At 40.6% G+C, this 22,298-nt stretch overlaps 1 protein-coding gene across 2 annotated transcripts in view; it reads right to left on the bottom strand.

Annotated features, from left to right (window-relative positions):
* Window positions 1–22,298, bottom strand: part of XYLT1 (xylosyltransferase 1) — a 178,461-nt gene that overhangs the window by 64,660 nt on the left and 91,503 nt on the right. The gene's annotated exons all lie outside the window — the stretch shown is intronic.

Genomic DNA, 22,298 nt, shown 5'->3' with positions numbered 1-22,298 from the left:
GCAAATTTTAACTTTATTATTTTTTAAATGAAAGGAATAATGTTGTCTTAAAAGATACTTGATCTATGTCCCCCCTGCCAGAGGTACAATTTTCAAATTTCTAAGATCTGAGCTGTTACCAGTTTCTACACTTAGTGCCTTTTGTGATGTCCCTTTCTCCTCCCACCTCCACATCCCCACCACCTCAAGACTCCTCCTGCAGACAGTGGAGACATTTGCTCCAGGCTGTAGGACAAATTTGAGGCTGTTCCTGGGCTCAGTTATCAGACAGCCTGAGTGCAGCTACAAAGCCCACTGCACCTTCCAGTTATTAAAAACACATGCTCATGTCTGTTTGATTTGATATAAGGAACATGAAAGAAGACATTTCCAAGAGTGAAGTGAGAGTAAGAGAGAGGGAAAGACACTTTTCCCCAGATTTTTGAAACTGGAAACATATGTTGGTAAAAGTAAACAATGCCAAAATATTTCTTCTTTTCCAGATGTAATAATTACAAATAAAGGCTGGACACAGAAAAAAGACCTTTGCCTAATCCTTCTTGGGCATCTCCTCCTCATTCAAGGCAGTATAAACTTGGAAAGAACAGTTTGTAAACTGAATGTTTGCAGAGCACTGTTTAGGTGATCAAACAATTTGATCCCCTTAATTGTACTGAAATGCCCTTGAGTAATTGAAACACCTTTTAGACAGCCTCAAGAGAGATCCTGCTGCAATGGAAGCAGCACATCCCAGAAGGGAATGGTTTCAACATTTCCCACAACTCTCCCTTCAAGTTTCTGCTCAGCAGGGCTTCCCTAGCACACTTCTCTAAGTCAGAGTCTGTTTTCCCCAGCCTGGAGCCCCAGGAAAGCTGTACATGTCAGTGTCCCCTGTGCCTAGAATGGGGCTCTTTGCTGACTGTGTCAAGGGCTAAAAGGCAGTGGTGTCTGTCCAGGAGCACACACAGATCCCCCACACCACAGAGCCCACAGAGTCCAGGCTCCCTGCCCCATGGAACACACCCTCCCTGTCCACAGCCCCTCAAGGAACATCTCTTTGCAGTAGTGCTGCTCATAAATTAATGCAACTTTACTGCCCCTGTTGTATTCAGACCAGATATTAGGAAATGTCTAGCCCCGCGAGTCACTCTTAACTTTACATGGGACACAAACAACTTAAATGGTATTTCTTTAAAAACCCTTCACCAATGGTTCACTAGGACTCAGAGGAATATTAAAACATTAGAAAGAAAGCTTAAATTTAATTTATTCTATAATTTGCAGTTTGTTTATTATGGCCATTAGCCTATGCCCAGTTCCACTGTTTTCTCCTGTGCAGCTGATGAGCTTTGCCATGCACATGCTCAGGGTTTCTGCAGAGTGACAGGGACAAAAAGGGGCTGTGAGAGAGAGAAAATGTGCTTGCAAAGAGAACTGACAGGGGAATGAAGGGCAATTGCAATTGAAAAAACAAGCCATTTTTCTTTTAAACTGTTTTCATTTCAAGCTGATGATGTCCCATCAATGAACTCAAATATTTTTAGTGGTTTTCATTACATTTTTGGATACCTCTCTTTTGAAATCAGTGATTTTCTGCAATGATATGCAGAAGGTGAGGGGAATTTAAAATAGTCATATTGTGGGCCTTTTATTTTAATCTAACTTGCTGTCAATACCCACACTATCATTTATCTAGCAATTACTGAGAACAAAATCCTCTCAAATTTTCACCTGAAATGCCACCTCACTGCATCAGTTTTCTCTAATAAATTCCTGCAGTGACTTATTTTGTTCTCTTCTGTTTTCCTTCTCTAACCTTTTTTTTTCTCATGTGCTAGTTTCCTTCCTTCTCTTTTAGTTTAGGATTTTTATATTTGCATTTACCACCTGCATACTATTATGACTTTTTTAATATAATCCTGTTCGTGGCTGCCTGGAGTTTCACAAAGGAAGAATGCTACACTTTTTCCATCTGTCAGACTATCTGCTACTTTGCTCTATACTGTCACTTCCTTGGTTTTAGCTCATGGCTGCTTAGCACCCTCTGTTTTGCAGACTACTTCACTGATGAAGAACCAGCCTGGTTTGCAAAGAAGATGAAACTTGCAGGAAACATTCAGTTGAGGATCTGCTTACTAAAAAATACAGTAGGACTTCAGATCTGTATGAGCAATGTCAAGACCTGAATAGCTCCAGCCACTTCATTTCTATAAAACTCATGGAGACCAAAGCCTTGCTCATCGTGTCAGTGCCGGCATCTTGATGAGCTGCCTCAGGTAGGAGCTCATCCTCTTCAGGCTGTTGGGACAGGACACACAGAAAATGCATCAGCTGACTTCACTTAACATCCTACCATTCACTTCCCCTTTAAAAATCCTTAAAAGGATTTTAAGGAAGCACTTGGATTTGACAGCTACTTCAGTACATCACTACACTGCATTCTCCCCATGCACTAAAGCTCAGCCTGGGTGCTGATTCCAGCTCCACTTCAGTCACTTCAGTCCTGCAAAAAGCAGCTGCCAAGATCACCTTCTTCTCACCCAGGAGCTACAGAGGATTCATAGACAGCTTCTTTCCTCTGCAGCACTCCCTATTCCCAGCCTTCACTACACTTGTTACCTCTCAACATTCCATCATCTGCCTTTCCAAGAAACATGAGTCAAGCCAACACAAGAGAATTCCCATCTCCTCCTGCACAGGTCACTTGGGGCAGTCTCAGTGAAACTGGAGGTGCACTCCATCTCACCTAGAAAGCTTCTTGGGGTGTGGGTATTGCCTATTGAATGAAGTTTCCTACGTGTTTAGGGGATTCCCTTTTTCTGGGATAATTTACACAGATCAGTGCTTTACAAACTTTAATAAAAAGCCCACAATGTAAATAGAAAGTAAGATAAAAACCATCAGTGCTTTATAAACCATAATAAAACCCCCACAATGTTAATACAAAGTAAAACAAAACTCATGAAGAATATGATTGTTACAGTTCTACACTGGGAGCACAGGTCTACCCTCAAAATTGCTTTGCACACACGAATCAGTGGGGAGTGAATGGAACATCCTCTTTATGGCCACTTGGCACAGGTGAAACAGCCCTGGCCTTGAAGCAGGACTTCTCTTAAGCTTCCTCAATGTTTGCTGTTTCATTACACAATGGGAACAGAGGACAGAAGAGCAACTTCTCACGTTGCCTTGCTCCAGAGAAACTGGAACCTCAGCAGAAGAGGAAGTGCACACCCAAGCTCATCTTCCAGCCCTTGTATCAAAGAGCATTTATTGTGCTACTCTCCACTGAAAGCAAAACCACAGCACTTTGCTCTGTCACCAAACGCCTTTCACAAACTTACTGAGAAAAGTAAAATCTCCCCTTTTGCTTCCTGCTCAAAGCCTGACAGGCCTGACATCAATGTGTTAGCAGGAAAACCTGTACCTGTTTTTGAAGATAGCAGGATAATCTCACCTCTAGTGCAATTTTAGCTTGTGTTTTCTATGCCCAGAGAAATCAATACTCATAATTAAGAGCTTAATCTTCTACTGTTGCAGTATTACTGAATTCCAGAATAATGAAGATAGTGCAATCATTTTCACATTTGTTGTGATGCCACATTATGTTCAATCATCCTCCAATATAACTCAGAGCCAGCCTGCTGATCTCTTCCCTCTACTGTTAATTAATGGGATCAGTTCCCCAGCAGCACAAAGCAATCTTTCAATCTATTTTGTGAGCCATCTTATATTTTGTAAATCAATCCATCACCTTCAGTTCTCAGTTTGGTATTGTCCTGGCTGTCCAACAGATTTCCTCTGCACAGAGATACCTGGATGCTGCTGACTCCATCTGAGCACAGCTGCATGTGTACCCTGTGCCTAGACCCATGAATCAATGGATAGAGGACATTAGTAGAGTTATTGCTGTGCAGTTCAGCAGAGTATTTGCTGCTATTACATCCATAAATGCAATCAGAAGCCCTGTCATTATAGCAGAAGTATGTGCCATAATCACTCCAAAGAGGCAGAGCTCTGTAGTCCCTACTTAAAACTCCTAGGAGCAGCTCCATTCCCTTCAGTGGGACCATTTCTTCAACAGCCAGCTGACTGGTAGTTGCTGAACTCAGACTTCCACTATAAACTCCTTTTCAATTGCTCACAAGTCAACAACACAGCAGGTTGAAAATTTCCAGGCTTGGCTTTCATCTAAAAACATTTTCCATTTTGATTAGAGCACAAACAGGTTTGCCGTGTTCAAATGGTGGCAAGACCAAAAATAAATAAATAAATACAATGTTTTCATTTAGGACACAAAAATTTTGTATCAGACCTAGTAATAGAAGTAGTTGGAGGGTTATATAAAAACCACAAAAAATGTCACTGAGCAATTCACCAGTGAGCCAGGACCTGATGAGAAGTCTTGGTCTGAGGGTTTGATAACAGCAACATTGCCCTGGGCTGAGCCAGAACTCTTGCTGGAGCTAAGCCCCAGTGGTCCATCACAGCAAGTGCATCTCTTGCCATGAGGCTCCAGAGGGGAAGGTCTGTCTTGCTGCAGTACCCTCCAGTGAGGATGCCCTGCAGAGGAGAGCTGACTTTTGAAGCACAGTGTGTGTGTTAATCATACTTAGATGAAAAGACAATTTTTCCTATGCCAGAACCTAGAAAACTTTCTTTAGCAACATTAGTCCCAACTTTGGGATGCCAACTTTCACTTCCAGTCTAAAAAATTATTTACTTGTTTCCATGGTGGTCCTTGTGGAGATCTTCAGTGAAAGAAAAGGTTTCAGGTGAGCACTGATTACATATATATATATATATATATATATATATATATATATATATATATATATATATATATATAAAAATATATAAAATTATTACAATTATGAATATGTAAAATGCCCACTGATCTCTGGTCTGTTCACTGTGCAGAAAACTCCAAAACTCCTCTGGTAAATAAGATAGCTATCATAAAGTGGAATCAGCACCTTGTGTGCCCATTGAGCCCAGCACATGCACTGCCCAGGTCAGTGAGGGGCTCTAGCAAAGCAAACCAAGCTCCTGAAGAAGATAATTATCATGACTGGTGTGGCTTTTCCTTGTGGGTTTTAACTTGCTTAGCAAAGTAGGAGAGGTGAAATCCGTTGAGATGATCTCCTGCACAACTGTTCCCAGGCATGGGGACTAGAGAGGGATGGTTATGACTTACAGAATGAAGTATTGCTAGTTATGTTCTCTTTCTTTAAGGAAATCTGTAGATTTCCTTAAAACTGCTGTTACCGCACTCTCTGAGTTAGCACTGAGCACTTTGGAAAAAAATTCAGAAATCACGCTGCTATTGAGGAGTGGATATTCAATTTTTTTGCAGTAATGTTTTATCTCCACAGCCCTGTTCTGCAACTTTTCAGTTTCAGACTCTATCAAAAATTACAGGGACAATTTATGATCCTCTGTTAACTTCATATGATCAAGTAACCCATAAGCAAGAAATCAATGCAAGGCAGGAGGGAAGCAGTGAGACATAATTTAGAAGCACTCAGTGGCTACTGCATTTAACATTAAAGAGACAGATTTCAGTAATGTTCTTTCCATGCTGAGAAGAAGCCCTGGTTTGGAACAAAGGAGCTGCTGATGTGGGCATTTTGAGTCTTCTTTAATCATTTCAGAGGGTGACAGCATAAACTTAGGGCAGTCAGAGGAGAAGAGTCCTGCAAAAAAATGGCTTGTTTTTGCACCACTGCCTTACAGATGGAAATTCCCTTCATGACATCACTGGAAGTTTCTTTATATTGAGTTTGTGAGCTGAGAAGCAGCTCTGCATACCTGAAAAATTTCTATAAAAAAGGAAATTCACTGTAATTACAGATGTAGGTTCTTCTGTCCATGAACAGAAAAATAAAAGGCATGAAAGAAGAAAGGTAGAAAGAAGATACACATAGAACTGTTTCATATTCACAGCTGGATTTTAATAAGATTTTTTTTCTATTTTATTCTAAGGAAAAAAAACCCAAAGATATTTCTCAGTTTGGGAATTTAAAAGAAACCACTTCCCCCCCAGCTTTGTCATCCTCCTGTTACAGCTGTGTAATGTTTGTGCTGCATGCAGCACTTCCAAGACTCACTCAAGAACCCATTGGAGCAGACATCATCCATTACACAAATCCACAAAGACACCCTGCAGCAGAAAATTTGGTGGATGTGTCTTTTTTTTTTCATGATTTGCAGAACTCATTGTAAATGAAGAAATATAAAAACCTTGAGAACAAGGACAGAAATTTTTTGTATCACAAAAACCTGCAAAAGCAGTTGGAATAACACAGAACTGTTCAAAATCAACCTTCAGGGTCTGTGTATGTAAGTGTGTGCACAGCAGCAGCACAGTCATTCACTAAATGTCTAGCAAAAGCAGGCAGCATTTGGTTTGAAGCAGCCTACCATATTTCAAACAAAATATTTGTTCTATCTTGCAGTCAGTATCGAGTCATTACTGAAACCATTTTTATGATTTGCAAATGACCAACTAATTATCAGATTCCACTATACTGCACTTGCATTACACACTAAACTTAATTTACTACAATACTTATCTAGGCAGGCCAATCATCTCTGTAACAAGCTTGCTTTCCTGACTATTCTAATTATGAAAATGGTAGCATTCCTGGGAGACAAATCTCAATTATTTGTAGTTTTGCTGGAGTGTGTTAGTCAAGCATTTTCCCCCTATTCCTACCAACTGCCATGAATAAATAACTCTCAAAAGCAACAGTAAATTAATTAATGTTGAATTAGAATGAATCTTGTAATAATAGTGTTTATCATATCAATTAACAGCCAATTAGCACATTGTGATCAGTGTTATTAGGGTGAATACAGAATGCCTTTTAAAGGAGCATCAGGTTATTTTTACTATATTCAGTGACATTACTGGACTTCAGAGATGTAACATAAAGCAGATCCAAGAACAGACACAAATATTCCTTGCAAAGACCATTGATTCCTCTTGCACCTTACACCTTAGTTTGACTTCCCAGTCCAAAACTCAGCCAAGTCCTGGGCTGCATCCAAAGCAGTGTGGCCAGCAGGTCGAGGGAGGGGATTCTGCCCCTCTGCTCTGGTGAGACCCCACCAGGAGAGCTGCAGACACTTCTGATGCCCCCAACATAAGGACATGGAGCTCTTGGAACAAGTGCAGGAGGCAATGAAGTTGGTAAGAGGACTGGAACACCTTCCCTGTGGAGACAGGCTGAGAGAGTTGGGGCTGCTCAGCCTGGAGAATGGAAGGTTCTGTGGAGACCTCTTAGGAACCTTCCAGTGTCTGAGGGGGGCCTAGAAGGAGAGGGACCCTTTGTCAGGAACTGTAGTGACAGGACAAGGAGCAATGGGTACAAACTGAAAGAGAGGAAATTTGGGTTAGATACTAGGAAGAAATTCTTTACCATGAGGGTGGTGACATACCGGGACAAGCTTGCCCATGGAGGCTGCGGATGCCCCAACCCTGGAAGTGTTCAAGGCCAGGATGGATAAGGCCTTGAGCAACCTGGTCTAGTGGAAGGTGCCCCTGCACATGGCAGGATGACCTTTAAGGTTCCTTCCAACCCAAACCATTCTTTGAGTCTGTCACTTAACATTTGAGAGGTAACACCCTTGGAAGCACAAAAAAAGAGGAAGACCACTATTTACAGGTGCCTGTGTCACACAGTCTTAAGAAGAAACTAAAAAAAAAAAAAGATTTTTAAGCTTGGCTCTCAGGACAGACTCGCAGACCATTCCCAGCTCAGAGTCAAAACTTGTGAAGCCCAACCAGCTCATCACTGCAATCAGGAGCAGCTCCTGAGTGCACCAGTTCCATGACAACACTCCCAAGATAAAAGGGAAAACAGTAGTCCTGTCTTTTTTGGCTAACACATAAAGTGTGAGAGTTTTCTCACTGTGTGGAGCCACACTCTGAGAGAAAGCTCACTGCAGGAGGAGACACTTCATTGAGCTCTTGTGCTCCAAGAGCTGACTTGTGCTCGTTACGGGGGGAAAGGTTACAGAAGGCAAGAAGTAAAAGGATTGAAATGAAGCACATGTTTAGTTCTCTTATCCACAACTGGTTGTTGCTAAGGTTGCTCCCATCAACAGCCCCAAACTGATGAGAACAGGAATTTGTCATACAAGAGAAGTCATCCCACCACTCCCAAGAAAACTGATGACACAAACCCAGACTGAAATATTTATAAAACCTCATTCACAGTTTGCATTTTCTGAACAATCAACTACTGATTTAGGTGGCCTGAATTGCACCCCAGAGGCTGCCAGCCCTGGTGCTGCAGATGGATTACATCCCAACTGGAACACCAGTGATAGCCTCACCACCCTTCACGCCAAAATCAACAATGGGCTTTGGAATCAGCTCTTCTCTGAAGAGCCTCACTCCCTTCCCTCCGAAAAGCCTTTAGATTTCTTGTGCAGGACAAGAAGATAATGTAGAAAATGCCCTTATTTCAGTTCAGACTTTCTCTTCTGCCTCAAATCATCGGGAAGTTTAAGCCTTCAAGGAACAGAAACTTGAAAGTCAATCAGTTACTATGGAACAACCAACATAACAAACACTAAGCAAAACAGCAACAGAAGTATATCAAGGCTTATACTTCAAATTAGCATTTGAAACAGCCTTTGCTGATTGGAGTGTCTGTTCCAGTGTGTTTGGAGACTGGCACGCCATAACCTTTACACCATCTCTTCCTCTCATGCTCACAGCAAGAATAATCAATAAGGAGTGAAAACACAAGCAATTACACACATCTCTACTTCACATAACCTCCCAGGAGATATTATGTACCGCTGAGACAGTAAGAAAAGAATAGGTAGATAAAAGCGTGTTTGTTACCTGCCTGATCAATGTTTTCCCTTTCTGTTTTATTGTGCTGTCATCTTTCAAGTCCAATGTAAAGTATCTCTTCCCCCAAATAATCTTAAGAAATTAACAGTTAATCATTACAATCAGCTGGTGTAAGGCCAGGACCAAGTTAATTTATACCATATGAGTATCTGGTCTGTTAACTCAAAGTTAATCCTCCCTTTGAGATTCCATTACATCTGTCTCCTATTTTTTGAATGTAGAATTGGAAGGACAGAGTCTGCCTTTATTCTCTGTTCAAGATAATTATGAACATAGTGTTGGAAACAGACCAAAAAAGTAAAGACTTTCACATGTATTTTACACAGCTAGTTTGAAAAGGTCAAGTTAGGTACTGAGAATAAAGGCAGCACTAGCAAAAGCAAGAATCAACCCTCATACCTGTTCCCTGTGTCAACACGGTGCAAAATGGGAAAGTTTAGTCTCATGTTTTAGCTGGCACTTGTAGTGTGAGTGAAATTAATGGGAATTTCACAATACAGTCAAAAGAGAGAGAAAAGATAAATAGCACAGCTCTGTGCAGATTCACTCCAAAGCTGTCATGATCTGCTTCCCCTGCATCCCATTGAGTTAAACTTTACAGGTTTCAAAGGCTGCAGGGCTGCAACTAAGTGCTGCTAAGAACCACACGCTGTGGCAATAAAAGATGTGCCAGACATCAGATTCACGTATGTGTGGGTACAATAAATACATATATGCCTCAAGTTTGTATACACTGGTAGATTAGCTAGGAAACAGTGGGAATCGAAGCATTGAAAGTAAAACAGCACACCTAAAAAACAAGCTTCCCCCAGAAACAAATGCAGTTTCTCTACTCAGAGTATACATTTTTCAGCATAACTGATTTTTTGACACATAACTGTTGTCAAATATGCATTATGTCAAAGGACACTGGCAAGCAATGGCTTTGTCAAATGACCCAAAGTACTTTTCATTTGCCCATGTGAATAGTAACATATGAATTATTTTATAATTGATCAGCTTTTGTGCTTCCAGAAAGCACCTGTGTATTCCTTGCTACCATGTGTATTACATAAAGGATTATTGTGGAATGTGAATAATTTTACTCAACAGAGAAGGAAGAAAGGACCAATCTTCTCTGAGTATATTGCTTGTCAGACAGAGGAACACAACATAATAATATTGTGACATTTCCACCAGCAAATAGATTCTACTGCAAGCAATTAACACTGGTTCCTTCAGCAGACTTCAAAAATGTAATTGTATGGTATGCTCAGTTACAATAACATCTGATTAATAAATGACACTGCACTACTTGAGCTAGATTTTAGCATATACAGACAAGCTAAAACACAAGACAAATAGATGGATGTTAATTCTTGCACAAGCCACCCTTACACCCCAAAATTGTTCATTAATATGGAAAATGTTAAGGACATAAATATTCACATTTTCAGAAAAAACAAGCACCAGTGACAATGAGTGCTCTGGATCTAACTAAAATAGAGACTTTTGTTCTGTGCAGTGCATATACAGCCTATGTCTCTCCTTCTGGAGAAGGGCAAGGTAGGGCTGGGCTCTCCTTCCTAGCTGGAATGCTTTCCAGAAGCTGCTTCTGATCAAGAGGGATTAGTAAAGATGGTTTAAGAAGGGAAAAAAAAATCATCAGGCATTAATCCTCTAAACATTTCATAGCCAACATATCTTTAACACAATCCCTCTAATCCAATTAGGGTGCCTTGAAAATCATATCTTGAATTCCATGTTTCATTGTGCTGGGCTCTGCGCGAGTGAAACACGCACTCAGCAGAGAGCTGCTGAGCACCTGCTCTGCTCCACAGCCCCCTCCCCACCCTGAACTGAGCCCAGCCCTGCCTGGAGCAGCCCAGCTCCAGCTGCAGCAGCACCAAACCTGAGCCCTGACACATCTCTCAGGGTCAGCACTTTCAACATTCACCCCTTTGAAACAGCTGGGAAAACAACTCTTAATACAAAGCTTTCGCCAGCAAGGAACAAATTAATATGAATTAACTGAGCTCGTTTTTTTAAATGTTCTCATGAAAATTGTTTGGACTGGTATTCACGAGGATGTATATTCGCACTTGAAGTGATGGGCAAAGGATAGAACAAAACAGCATGGTCTTGTTGCTAAAATAAAGGACTTGCACTCCATTACTCCATCACAGAATAAAAAGATCCCATTAACATTCCACTAGAGAAAAACAAAGGGAAAATCAAATTGCCAGCATCAGAAAATGCTCAACAAAAGCAACATAAAGTGATTCTTCTGTATTTCAATTGACATTACAGTTTTGTTAAAAAAATCCAATGTGCAGAAAACATCACGTTATTGACTAAATAAATTACTGGCTGCTGTTAAAAGCATCTAGGGAGAATTTGTATGCAAAATGCATTCTTGCACTAATACCATAACTTATACGTGAGTTATAAATTTCTCTCAGATTTTAACAAGTCTATGACGCCCTTGGATGTCAGGGAGCTGCTTAAACAGTAACTTGTAAAGGGTCTTCTCTATACTGCACAAGAGGAGTATCTGTGCACTGTCTGAAAGCAAAAATTCATGCTGACTTCTTACAGAGAAAAATAATAATGGGATCATTTCTAAAATTATCCTAACTCTGCCCCTCAGAGTCTCTCTTCCCATTCTGCAACTTCATTTCATGTCAGCAGTCAGAGGTACTAAATTTGGCCCCAGGCACGTCCCATTTCCTGCAGCTGGGACTGATCCTGCCTCCCAACACTGCTGCCTGTGTGCTGGCAGGGTTTGAGCAGGACCTTGGCACAGGGAGGCTCTGCTTGTGCACAGCTCATCCCACCCCTCTGAATTTGGGCCTGGCAGAGGTGAGCTGTGCAATAGTGTGGCTCTCCAGGAATAACTCAAAGGTGCAGCACACTGTGAGATAGGGCACACATCCAAGTTGTTATGCATTTTAATTAGGTAAAGCAAGTGCTAAAAACTGCTTTGAAGGTCTAGATGTAATCCAGCGGTACTGCTTTCCTATATTTGGGTTTTCCTCTTGCCATCTCTCATTCATACACAAGCTATTTGATCATCTCTATCACATGGGGAGACTTAAAAGAGGAAAATTAAAAAAAAAACAATCTCAAACAACTCGTGTTGAGATGTAATTCAGTTTCTCCTCCTCTAAAATGACAGAGCCCCAAACAAATTCATTCACAACTTGGCTTTTATGGTACAGTAGGGCATGAAAATCATCAACTGGCTGCAAAACTGCTAAGTAAACCTAATTTAGGAGATGAAAATGTGTGAAATGCAAGAAGCATCTCACAGATTGTAAAATTACATGTTTATTTAAAAAAGAGACCAGGAAAAATAAGAAATGTTGGCAGAGGATTGCAGTAACAACCCAAAGGCTCCCTGGCTGTCGGGTGGTCAGAGCTGCCCATGACCTGCACACTCCCAGCCAGGGCAGGTGCTCACAGCCCTCAGACACCCAGCACCTCAGAGAGGGAGGCAGGAAAAAAGCAAGCCCCAGCAGGTCTGTTGCAGAAATAGTTCTGTACTTCACTATGCAGAGGGGTAGGGCCAGCAGGGACCCCAATGGCAGCAGCTCAGCACAGAGAGGAACAAACAGCACCGGAGAGCCAGGAACCATCGAGGTCTCCAGCGAGGTCTGCTCTCACTGCAGCAGCTGCTCTGCACACACTCCTGGGAGGCTCTGCCTGTCAGGAACTCAACCTCCTCACAGCTTAAAAGCTAACCCCCCCCCAAGATGATTTGCAATTGAGCCAAGAAGAAATACTATTTGTTAAGGCAAGGAGGTAGTTATTGAATAGTAACAACAAAACTTCATTCAGTTCATCTGCTGAATTCATTTCAGTCCATCTCCTGCTCTGCAGCCCCTCTGAAGTCAATGGAGAATGGACAGTGTAAAATCAGTATCAAAAGAGAATTAGCATATCTGTGCCAAATTCTGCTCATATTCCAGTTCTGAACAACCCCTGATCTATAAAAATGCAGATTAACTTTGAGTCTCCTTAACAATCCTCCATTATGGCTAAAAGAATCAAAAACACCTGAGCTGCATTTTCTTTCAAGTATAATTTAATTTCCCCTATCTTTATTTTGACATAAAAAGAATGATGAAAAATCTCTTCATGTTATTTCTCAAGACACAACTGCTAGAAGATGAACTGTTTATCCACACACACACACCATTCATTCTCACCCTTTTTCTATGAGACTGGATCTCCTTGCCCTTATTGTCACAGCAAGTACCAACTTTATGAAAGAACACTTAATTTCTGGAATGACTTTTTATGTAAACTAACCCAATGTCTCCTGACAACAAATACTGTTCAACAGCACAACTTTGTTAGAGTTGAAGACAACATCTGAAATAGAATGCCTGTGCTGACAACATTTTTATTAGAACAAAATAATTTTATAAATCCAAAAGTGAACCAGTATGGAAAAGTTTAATATTATTGTAAATGAAGAAGTATTTAAAAGTAAAAATTATACTTGACACTGTAATTACATTGCCCCAGAGTATAATCCCAAAAGAACACAGAGACCTTTTGCCAAAGGTGATTTGAGTGTTAATATGAAACTCAACGTGGGCTCATTTTAATTACATATGTGCCTGCTGAGAACATATGATCAAGCCCAAAAAGCTAATTCATTGTCAGCATGACAGCAGGACCTAATATTAAATCTTGCACACCAAGTAAATTTTCCAGGTTACCAATTACTACACAAAAATAGGACACATTGCAAAAGTGGTAATCAGCGTGAAAGCAAAAATACAAAAAAATATTGCCAAACAGAGCTCAGCTCTGGGCCAGCAGTGGGTACAGGAAATCTCCCAGCAGTTCAACCTTTTTTCTTCAAAAGCAGCAACATTCTCTAGGTCCATCTCTAACCCTACTGACACCAGGTTTGCACTGACTTCCACAGCATTGATCCTCACTGGCACTGTAATAAAGTGGCACTGTTGTCTATAAAACTCTTTAGCAATATATAACAGCACTTCAAAGTAGATTTTAGTGTGCTTTTTTCTTTCTCTTTTTTTTAGACTTAGCCCTAAATTTTCTTCATTTAAAGGAAATTACTGAGCGATTTTGTGTTCTCACAAGTTCCTGACAGGTTTCTGGCACTGAAAAAAATGTTAGGAGTAAGTTTATAACTCTTAATGCTAACAGGCATTTTGGTTTACTTTTAATTGTGGATAAATTCGTGCATCAGTCAGTATTTTCTATAGAAAGTGCCTGGAGTATGAAGAGGAGAACCCAGAGTCACAAGGATGAGCTAACGCTGGGGAAACGAGACTTAACCACAATTCTGGAGGCAGCAGAGACCCAGCCAATTCTTTTAACTGCATCTTTACCTGCCCTTTTGTTGCTTTACTGATGCATTATTAATTAATAACTACTGAGCGTTCCCAACAGAGCATTTTAAATAACAGCTGAATTTCTTTATGGATGATACTGAATCATAAAAGTAAGTCTGCAATGTTCAAAGCAATAAACAAGCCCAGGTAGGGAGCCTGAACTGCTACAAAAACTGCCCTTTGAAGCTTGAGGTTTTGGGGGTTCCTACATGTCTCCTGTGTAGTATTACACAATTTCCAGTCCAGCTTAATCCAATTAGTCTGAAGAAATGTAGGATTTCCTCTGTTTTGCCTCAGCACAGGCAGATGCTGTTCGAAAGGGAGATGATGGCATTTTAGAAAAGCTGCAGGGTTGGTTTGGTTCACTGCTTTATCCAAATGAAGCTACACCAATTTAGGCCAGCTAACAATTATAGTTTTCAGTTCTCAACTCAGATAAGGAAAAGAAAATTGTCAAATCACAATTACTTCCAAACAAGATTTATGCAAATGATGAAAAATATTTCAGCAGCTCTGAAATGTATTATTCAGAGATGATGCAAAGTTTTTACATTCTACTTGAATTCTGGACAAAACTTACCAAGTACTGAAGGTGTACTTAGGGCACCTCTGTGGAATTGCAGCTGGATAGTTTTAGGCATAGTTGAAATAAATTTGTAATGCTTTAAGATGAAAACTCATTTGGAGATTCTATTTATCCATAGGATAATTTTTTCTATCTCCACCTCAAAAAATGAAAAGCCTCCTACTATTTGAATAAAATTCCAGCATTAGTTTTCAAAAATATTGCTGCCTTTAAGGCAGAAAGGAACTCATGTTCCTATTCACTCTTCACTAGATTTAGTTACTATCTGAATAAAGATTTTTTTTTTTCCTATAGACTATGTTTAGTATTTCTTTCTGGTGTTTAAACTGGTACTTGCACAGGAAAAAGGCGGCTTCAGCTGTGCTTGCTGATCCTTTTATCTGCCTCCTGACAAATAATCCAGGCCCTTGCCATATAACACTTGGTAGATGGGGTAGAAAACAAGTTGCCTACACCATTTTCTGAACAATGCAATACAGAATTACTAAGCCGTATTTAGGCAAAGTGCAGACAAAAGGACACCAGTAAGACGCCACACAGGGCAGGGCACTCAGGTCCCCAGCACAGAACACGAACACAAATGGGCTGTTTTGCTGGCCATTTGCAGGGGAACAGCCTCACCCCCAGCTCCCAGGGACAAATCCCAAAGCCCCCTGTGCTCTTGCCAAGCCACTGTGCTCTTGCTGCTGTTGTGCCATGCAGCCTGCCCTTGCACACCTGAGCAGGAGCAGCTCAGTCCCTGGGCCAGGCGCCCCATGTGCCCTGGGGCCACTCTGCTCCTCCAGGCCCTGCTGTGCCCCCCGGGACAGCAGCAGGGGAAGGTCAGCTCAGCTCACACTGCTCTGCTCAGCCCTGGGGACAACTTTTACTCATCTTTCAAAGCAGACAGAATTTGCTCTTGATTCCCCAGACAAACTACTACTATGCTTTTACTTTCTGGTATTTCTTTCTGTCTTCAAATCTTCATTCTTCTGGTTTATGGTTCAGTCCTTCTACAGGGATTCATAGAAAATAGAAGGAATAACACCTTTTTTACTTTCAGATATTAAGATGGATCATTATTCCTCCTGATGTGTTAGAAGATATTTATCAGTTTGACTTATGAGGCCTTTCTGACTGTGAAGACTTAAACATTGATTTAATGCCAACTTAAAGACTACTAAAAGTGTAGGAGATTGCATTAGATAAATAATTTAACAATAAAAGGTATATCAAGGCAGACATTATTGCAACCTTCCACCAATCAATCACCATTTTCCATGTTTATCCAATTTTCATCTCAAGGTTCTGTATATCAAATTGCCCAGACATACACTAAACAACTGAAATAACTTCATCATTGAATAAAATTGCATAGCCATTAAAATTCTCTAATATCAAGATAGCTGACATTATGTTAAATATTGGCCTCAGTTCCATAGAGTAATAAATTTTGACCTAAATCCAATCTTTCATGGATAGCTGATTCATAATGAAAAATTACTGGTTTGTCACTTTACCATGGGAAATTTATTGTGGAAACTAATATAGCACCAGGCAGGCTTTGAAATATATGATAAGTAAAACCACAGTTCCCTTCCTAAGCACCCTGAAACAAAGGGAAGAGATTTGGTCTGGTACAAAAACATCAGACATACTGATAGCTACCAGAAAAAGAGAGAAAGAGAGAAAAGAGAGAATTTTTCTTCCTTAAAGATACTTTTGTTCAGCAAACTCCCTTAGGGAATTCAGAAAAAAAAACCTGTTATTTTTTAACAAAATTATTTCGAAGTCTCTTGATAAACAGGATTTAAAATCCACATAAATACCAAACTAACTGTAACATCACCACCCTCATTTTGCCTCTGCATGTGTCTGCAATGGAGTTAAATACCTGGTCTGTACATGACATGAGCTGTCTGAGGTGTCCCAACGAGCCTGTGCCACATCAAAGAACAAAACCCAAGTTTCCCTGGTATTAGTCTAGAACTTAACTTCTATAAGTGCTTATTTGGTTGGCCCTTGATATGGTGTAATGGAGCATATTCCTGCTGTCCCTCCTTACTTTAGAGCTCTTTAATAACTTCTAGAGCAATCACATTGCAGATTCCTTTTTCTTCTTCTTGAAGCGATCCTTCTGCTGGAATGGGTTTCAGTAGAATTTTCTGAGTGATTTCAAGTTTGCACGTTAGGGATCCCCTAACATCCCTGATTTATTTCCTAAAAGTTTGCAGGGTGCAGCAATGTAAAGCAAATGCCATGACAACACAAATGTTTGCATGTTTGGCAAATTATGTCTACAAATGTCCAGAAATGATTGAGAGAAATGAAAATGACTGAACTTATGTGCTAACTGCAGCATTTTCAATTGTAAATGATGGAGCTGAATCTAGTAGGATTTCTCACTAAGATTTCCTTTTTGATGATCAGGTTAAGAATGCCAGAGATGTCTGAAGCTTCCTTGTAATATTCCTCATGAGCCTGTCAGAAGTGATTTTCTCATTTGCTTTTCAGGGATCTGCAAGGTAGAACATTTTCAGAATCAGAACTGCTGTACAACTGTTCTTATTCCCAAATGCTGGATGGATGGGCTTTGCTTTGGACTATAAACTTCCACAGACTGGTAAGACAAGAATCTCTACCTCTTTATCTGTGCTTGCTCCTATAAGAACAAAATAGTCTTGTTTATTTCTCAGTGAATCTAAAATTTTGGTGATAGAAGTGCATAGAGACATTTTATGGTTCACTGATAAAGGTTACAGAATAAATTTACTGAAGTAAGACATCACTTAAGAGGGGTCAGCAAAGCTACTTTATTACATCAGTTAAACCTCTAGCCCACTTTGCTTTGAACACTTCACAGGAAGCTTGGGTTTGTGATCCCCTCCTGGCAGAAAATTACAGATTTGTTTACAAAACCCTATCAGCTCTGTGTAGCTCCCTCTGCTCTGGGGCTTGGCAAGCCCAGTGTGTGTTATACACAAATCTTTTCCACAATGTCTCTTGGTAGCTCTCCTCACAATTAATCTCAAACACATCTTTCCTTAGCCATTTGTTTCTCTGACAAGGTGGCCAAATGAGCCATGCTGGACTCTCCTGTCCAGCTTTCCCTTCTGTAAGGGAGTATATTCCTCACATGCTTTTGAATAAATGACCAAAGAAAGTGACTGTCTCAGACAGAGAGAATGACTTGGGGATAGATCCTCAAACCTGCTCAGTGTCACAGGGAAATTCTTCCAGAGCACCTACAACCTCATCCCATGCAAAAGAGAAAGTACAAATGGGTAAAACATATATTGCAGTAAATTTCTCTTTTGAACTTCCCTATTCCTCTCCACTATTCACTAAATTGCCCAGAATGAATCACAGCCCAAAAATAGATGAAGAACATGAAAATGTATGGTTCTGTTCAGTCATACTACTGTCGAGCTCCACACGATTATGCAGCACAGTAACACACACAGAGCTTTCAGCCTGAGAGTAGCAGGGTTTGCAATGCTCCACTGCACAGCAATATCCAGGCTGGCTGGAACCCTTCATTTGCAATTAAAACCACAGGTGAGTAAGCAGCCAGACTGCTTAAGCTGCTGTTTACAGCCACTCACCAACAAAGGTGCATTCTCACCAGCAAAGTGTTTCTCTTACAACTTGTAATGAGTTACAGAAATTGATCAAGACTTCAACAAAACACTTCCATTAGTATGGGCAAGGAAGTCTCCAGGAAAGAGACACAATCACCTTGCAACAAAGGGAATGATCCAAGCCATTATATTCTAGTTCCACCGAGGGCTGCCCTGAACTTCAGCTGAGTAGTGAGGCTTCCAATGAGATTTGTAGAAAAAGATCCTTTTGACTGACAGCTCTTTTCTGTGGTGCTCTCTGACAGGACCTACAACTGTTGCAGACTATTGGGGGAGGTTTAGGTTGAATATTAGAAAAAGGTTCTTCACCCAGAGGGTGGTTGGGCACTGGACCAGTCTCCCCACGGAGGTGGTCCGTGCTCCAAGGCTGACAGAGTCCAGGGAGTGTTTGGACAGTGCTCTCAGGCACAAGGCTCTGTTTTAAAAGGCAACAAGCAATTCAGGCCTTCATAAGAAATCCTACAAATATCACAATTTGAAAGGACATACAATTGCTATTCAAATTATTTTCCAGAACCACTGAGTTCGAGTTATTAAACAATGATTTTCCTGCAGCATTATTTTACTTTTTGGCTTAAATCTTCCACCATTTTTACAGTAACATCTGTGAATGAGGACAAATGGATGAGCACTGAACACAGAAGTTGATAGAGATCATTCAGCTTTCAGCAAGTCCTAAAAGAAAGGACTGAAAAATTCTTTGGCCTCCCTGGGGGCTGGTGAGAAGGCTAGAGAGGAAAAATGATGGACTTCTGCCATGGGCCTTCAGTAGGGCCAAGACTTTAAACCAATGTCTTATTTTATAGTAGAACTGTGAAAGGCTTCAGACTTTACTGTGCATTCAGCTGAGCCTGTTGGTGACAGCAGTAGGGACTGGGAGATGGGAATGCTCCATTCCTCCTTACAAAGGTGCCAATCAGGAGTAACTTATTTGACACAACTAAGTGATAAATCAGTGAGGTAGTTGGATATTAAAATAGTGTGAGCAGTGAATCAGGGCTATTCACTTCTAACACGCTCTCAAACTATCAAAGACAAGCATTTACTTGGAAGACTAAATATACAATGAGCAATTTCAAAATCTTTTTCAAGGTTGCTCAGCTACAGATTCTTGTCATTCAGTTCTTCTAAGGAAGTCATGATTACCCATGGAGAAAAAAAGATGGATGTTTTAAAACTACCTTCTGCATAAGAAATATTTTCAACAGAAACAAATTATGGTTTGGAATCTTAAAATGGCAATAATGTCCTGTAAGATTGGCTTCCTGCCTAGATTGCTGGCATTTTAATTCAGAGTTAGATCTCTTAAACAACTCTTCCCTCATTTCCAGGGGAAGCCATTACAAATCAGTGATCTCATAAAGCTCAGTGACTCCCGAAATACATCAAAGAAATGTACCCTTTTAAAAACCTTCCTGAAACAGGGTGCATTCCCTTTAATTATATTTTTAATACAGTAACAAACTCTGTATATACTTAAGGCATTGTTTCAAGAAGCCACAAAACAGAAAAATTCTTCGCCTTGGCTCAGGAGGATGAAATTAAACGTCAATATTTCCCACCCCAATTATTTTAAAAATAATACACTCAGTGCCACTGGCTTCAAACTAAACTGTGGCAGCCTTGAGCTGCAGCTAGCATGGCATTTCTGGAACATAACATTTCCCCATTTTCAAAATAATAGTTCATCAGCTGCAGATTCCCATAAAAACTGAGTATTTGCTAAGTAATGGTACTTGGAGAAGTGCAGTGGTTAGAAAGACAGAGCTGAATCTGTGCTCCTTTGTCCTTGGTGGCATTTTAGACTTAAAACAAAAAGCAAATCTAAAAGCTGCCTGCTTACAATTACCATGTTACACTGACACCCTGACACAGTTTTGTTATGGTTGGAATGTCGAATTAGGAAAGAATAACATTGAAGCTTAACTCAAGCTCAGTCCAGTACTAATGTACACAGCTGCTTGCTTTGCATTGAATAAAATTAAGATAATTAGATGCCATGTTTCCTCTTCAGGGTCTGTCTACTAAAATCAGCATAATGGATCCACTCTAGAGGTCCAACAACAATTTATATGAAAAGCATTATGTATGAAAAAGAGTAGGGCTCAAATTTTCCTTGTACAGGGGGAGGCTGGGTTTGGTGCTTTTGTTTTGGGTTGGGTTTCTTGGTCCTTCTGATTCTTCTCCCCATTCCCCCAGCTCATACCTTCATACCAACAATTTTCTTTAGCCATAGTTGTATTTGACTTTCCCCACCAACACTGACCACACATTTCAGGATCACTGGGAAGCATTAACGATCACTTAAGTACTTCTCTTTCATCTCTGTACATACACAGTAATCTTTATCAAAATATTCACTGAGCTTCTGCTACCCTCACACTCTCTTCCCAGGAGGTTTGCAGCAAGGACGTACTCAGCCATTATCCTCTCCCATGCTTGCCCACGCTCCCTCTTTAATGTTCCATAAAATGATAACATTTTCCAAAACAGAGGCTTGGTGAGAACTAGGACTGCTGACCATAAATTTTCCATCCCTTCTGCCCCTGACTCCTTGTGTCATGTAATGCTCCCAGCATTTCCTTGGGATGCCATGTGCCAGATGATTTCTGCAAGTCTGCTCTTGGGGACCAATTCTGCAGCCTCCAGACCCACAGGTGATCAGACAAGCCTAACGTGGAGAAACGTGACCAGACAGTAGCACCACTCATTTTTCTCCTGACAGTGCCACAGCTTCACTGGTTTTATTAGAGTTGGTTCTGCTTCACACACGTTAAGGGAAGAGACACATCACTTATTTCATAAATTCACTTAGCCTAAAATGCAAGTACTGAATCTTGAAATGGCCCTTTATAATGAAAGCAGTGCTGGAAACATGGTTTCCAGAACAGAACACAATCTCTGTACACGGTGTAATTACATCTTAGCATTCTGCAGAATACCAGTGCATGGCTTAAATGCTATTAATTGTAAGCAGTTTTGTTCCACAGGATGTTGTTTGCTGATAACTACTCAATTAGGGTTATTTTGCAATTAGTCTACTCACAGTAAATTTACTGCAACCAGAGTCATCTGTGGAGTAGCAAATTAAAATGCTGTCTGGGCTGCATGTGCAGTGGCTCTTACATGCTCCTTAAACTGTGTATAGCTCACCACAGTGATTCTGTCACACTAACAGATTAACACACAGGAAAGCAGCAGCAGCCAATGTCATTTGGAATCCTGAAACCAGCAGAAAAAGACAAATCTGGGGTTCAATGATCTGTAGATCAAACCCAGTGAGTCCAAAAATGCACTGCCAAAACCTTAAAAGCTAAACAAACCACACATTTATATGTCACTGTGTGCATACACATGCATATTGAGCAGATGAAATCCTCTACTTGCTTCATTACAGTTCCCATTCTTTTAAAGTTCTGTAGAGGATGCTCTCATTTCCATGCCTTGAAAAGCAGCTCTGCTCCACCCCACAAGTATTTGGCATCTCGTGGCTTTTCCTCTCCCTTCCCATGAATCACACCTCTTTCTGCTGAGTGCTTTCAAGTCATCAGATAAAAACATTTTGGATATTCAGATTGCTATTACCTGTGTGTTGTTCAGTCAGCAGAGCTCCAGAGCCCTTTTCTGTCAGTTTGAAAACCAAAAGGTTGTGTTTCTAAAATAAAATGGAAATTTTTCTTCCCAGCAGCCTCTAAGAAGCTGAAAGCACTTGCTTCTGTGTGCCAGAGCAGCATTATCAATAAGTAACCAGGGAGAAGGCAGTTTTGGAATGAGGGAGGCTCGATTATTTTCCTACTTTATTGTAAGCTGGGTTTACCCTACAAGGATGAAGGTAGCGAAAAACCTGCTTGACTTAAAAACTAAGAAAAGACAACAGAAACGCCCGT

The sequence above is a fragment of the Vidua macroura genome, chromosome 16 (assembly GCF_024509145.1).
Source record: "Vidua macroura isolate BioBank_ID:100142 chromosome 16, ASM2450914v1, whole genome shotgun sequence".
NCBI classification, from domain to species: domain Eukaryota; kingdom Metazoa; phylum Chordata; class Aves; order Passeriformes; family Viduidae; genus Vidua; species Vidua macroura.
This window is presented reverse-complemented; position numbering and strand designations above follow the sequence as displayed.